The 3,461-nt window shown below is 45.1% G+C and overlaps 1 non-coding gene across 1 annotated transcript; it reads left to right on the forward strand.

Moving 5' to 3' along the window:
* Positions 1-1,769: 1,769 nt before the first annotated feature.
* Positions 1,770-1,842, forward strand: TRNAG-UCC (transfer RNA glycine (anticodon UCC)). Its single transcript has one exon. It is a non-coding gene; the product is annotated as a tRNA-Gly (tRNA).
* Positions 1,843-3,461: the final 1,619 nt, after the last annotated feature.

Genomic DNA, 3,461 nt, shown 5'->3' on the forward strand with positions numbered 1-3,461 from the left:
ACTACCCTCGTTCACAACCCTCATCATCTCTCTGCTTGTTGATTGCAGGTCTCCAGGTGTTCAGTGTCCCAGGCAGACCCCACCCCATTCCTAGGGCATGGCTCTCCCCATGCCCACCCCAAGTGCTTCCCTCCAAACATAGGAACTTACTACTCAGAGTCCTTGTGGATCCCCACGCCCCAATGGCCCCAGAAGCACCACACTATCCGGGTGCCCAGACTGGAACATAGTCTCATGAACCTGTTTAGCTTGGTAATCAAAGCAATCCCATGGTTATTGCTTTAATATCACCATTAATGGTGACGCGTTTCCAAAATATAAACTGTGCACAGGTATCGGCCATTGCTGTTCTCAGCGTGCACAGACCTTTCCCTGGTCGCAAGATGGAAAATGTTTTTACGAAGTTAATGGGCTTTTCTCTTTCACCTTCACCCGGTTCATCCTGGGCAACGATCTGCTGGAGAGGAGATTAGAATGCTACAGGCGGCATGCAGAAAGAAAGGCCACGCTCATATTCAGTTCCTGACACAATCAAAAATACAATTATGCAGCAGAATAATAGCCTTGCAAACCAGGCTATTTTCCTGAGAAGAAATTTTCCAAACTCCCTTATTTCCTTCTTTATTTAGCAAATCACAAACCAACTTAGAGTAGTTGGCTCATAAATTTCTCCCGTGGTTTAGAGCCTTGTCTATGTTCTTAATGAGATATTAGCTGCATTCAAGAAGGCGAATCAGACTCAGGGGAAGTAAAATTTAGAAAAAAATAAAGGAAGAACGCGGGACAAAAAATGGCAGGGGGGATGGTGAAAGAGAGATTGAAGGTGGTGAGATGTGTCCCCCAACTTCTCCACACTTGGACTTGGCAGGGCAAGGTGCATTAGAGAAGTTGAAGGATCACTGAGGATTGAGGGTCCTTGCCCCTTGGGGACGGTGAGACAGACACAGAGAAGCAGTGGTCAGATGCCAGAGCAGAATTAAACTCGATATCAATAACAGGAAGGCAACCAGAAAATCTCTAAACGTTTGGAAATTAAGCAACACACTTTTAAAAAACGTATAGGTCCAAGAAGAAATCGCAATGTAAATTAGAAAATATTTTGAGCTTGTGGGTTACAGCTAAAGCACTACTTATGGGAAAATGGATAGCTCTAAATGCATAGGTTGGAGAGAGAAGAAAGGTCCAACTTCAGTGGTGTATGTTTCCAGCTGAAGAAGGTAGAAAACAAACGGCAAAATCAAAGGCCGTAAAGTAAGCATAGGAATCAATTAGATAGATAGCAAACATACAGCAAAGCCAAGGGCTAGCTTTTTTAAAAGATTAATAAAATTGGGACTTCCCTGGTGGCGCACTGGTTAAGAATCCGTCTGCCAATGCAGGGGACACGGGTTCGAGCCCTGGTCCGGGAAGATCCCACATGCCGTGGAGGAACTAAGCCTGTGCGCCACAACTACTGAGCCTGCGAGCCACAACTACTGAAGCCCGTGCACCTAGAGCCCATGCTCCACAACAAGAGAAGCCACCGCAATGAGAAGCCCGCGCAACGCAACAAAGAGCAGCCTCCGCTCACCACAACTAGAGAAAGCCCACACGTAGCAACAAAGACCCAACGCAGCCAAAAAAATTAATTAAATAAATTTTTTTAAGAAATTCATAAAATTGATAAACTGGTAAAGAAAAAGAAAGAAAATGCTAATAACTGATATCAGGAATTAAAGGGCAGCATTACAATAGATTCTACATATACTAGAAAATAGTGAGATGGGACTTCCTTGGTGGTCCAGTGGTTAGGACTCTGCACTTCCACTGCAGGGGCCGCGGGTTCGATCCCTGGTTGGGGAACTAAGATCCTGCATGCTCCGCAGCACAGCCAAACAATAATAAATAAGAAAGTAAGTAAATAAATAAATAAAATTTTAAAAGAGCAAAGAAAATAGTAAGAGAGTGGTATAAACAAACAACTTGCAGTCAGTTTGACAATCTGGATGAAATGGATACATTTCTTTAAAAACACAGCTTAGCAAATGTAGTGGTCCAAGTGAGGTGGCCTTGAAGTTTGGCTTTCTTGAGCTCCCTTGCTTTCTGTGTGGCCTCTGAGACAACACCGAGGCTCAGCACCCCATCCCAGAGACTGAAGTGAGCTGCACGGCCATCAGGCCGGATGGAGAAAAGAAGAGGGCTCAGAGACTCTACAGCCAGGGAGAGCTGGTGAGAAGCCATATCAACCAAAGAACCAAAACACCACCGCCAAGTTACAGCAGCTGACAGCATGAGCAAAGAAGAGTGAGATGGGACCTAGCCCCAGTGACCAGGGGACGAGGGCAGCCACCACACCCAGTGCCACGGGACACATAATCCACACACCCTACCTCCTTGGAGCCCAGACACCATCTTAGAGAAGGATGAACTAGAAGACTCTTGGAAGGACCTACCTTTTTTTTCCCTAGAAAGCCCAACTGTTGCCTTAAGGTGCTGCGTACAGTCATCAGATCAGACAAAATTTAAACTGTGTTTGACACTTGGGAAAAGATTACTTCAATAACAGGCAAGAAAGAAAGACGTTACATTTTCTCTGTGTATCAGAGTTGTGATGGGAATGATTTTCAATTTTCATACATTGTCTCATTTCCAAGAGGACAATAGAAGTGTCAATGTATAATTTTCGAAAAGTTAAAATCGGACTTCCCTGGTGGCTCAGTGGTTAGGAATCTGCCTGCCAGTGCAGGGGACATGAGTTCTGTCCCTGGTCCGGGAAGATCCCACCTGCCGCGGAGCAACTAAGCCCGTGCGCCATAGCTACTGAGCCTGCGCTCTAGAGCCCACTGAGCTACAACTACTGAGCCCACGTGCCTAGAGCCCGTGCTCTGCAACAAGAGAAGCCACTGCAATGAGAAGCCCACGCACCGCAACGAAGAGTAGCCCCCGCTCGCCACAACTAGAGAAAGCCTGTGCGCAGCAACAAAGACCCAACGCAGCCAAAAAAATAGTTAAAATCACGACTCTCATGCAAATATATAAAGTGAGCAATGATTTATTGAATTCATTAATGAAGGGACCATCAGGATGGTAAGGCTAGCTCCAAGAGAACTGGAAAAAGTAAATTATTCCAAGTCCCTGAAAGAAAGCTGCTTGAATACAGTTGCTGATCTACATACAAAATTTTTAATGTCTTACAGAGCAATAAACTGTAAGCTCTGGAGTGATCTTTTCTACCAGGCAAATTTCTTTGCCTTGCTACCAGGCAAGAGTCATCTGCATTGCTATCAGTTTTCTACAAATTACATCTACTCTACAGATTTGTAAAATAGCCTAATCAATAAATAGTAAGGAGCAGATCAAACAGGCCCACAGCCAGAGAGAATCAATACAGCCTGGGCAGGCCTGCTAGACACAAACAACACCCAGCAAACAGAGAAAGGTCATTCAGCAATCCTACTGCCCCATTTCCAAATCTTGCACAC

This window comes from Lipotes vexillifer, unplaced genomic scaffold (genome assembly GCF_000442215.2).
Source record: "Lipotes vexillifer unplaced genomic scaffold, Lipotes_vexillifer_v1.1 scaffold1339, whole genome shotgun sequence".
In the NCBI taxonomy this organism is placed as follows: Eukaryota; Metazoa; Chordata; class Mammalia; order Artiodactyla; family Lipotidae; genus Lipotes; species Lipotes vexillifer.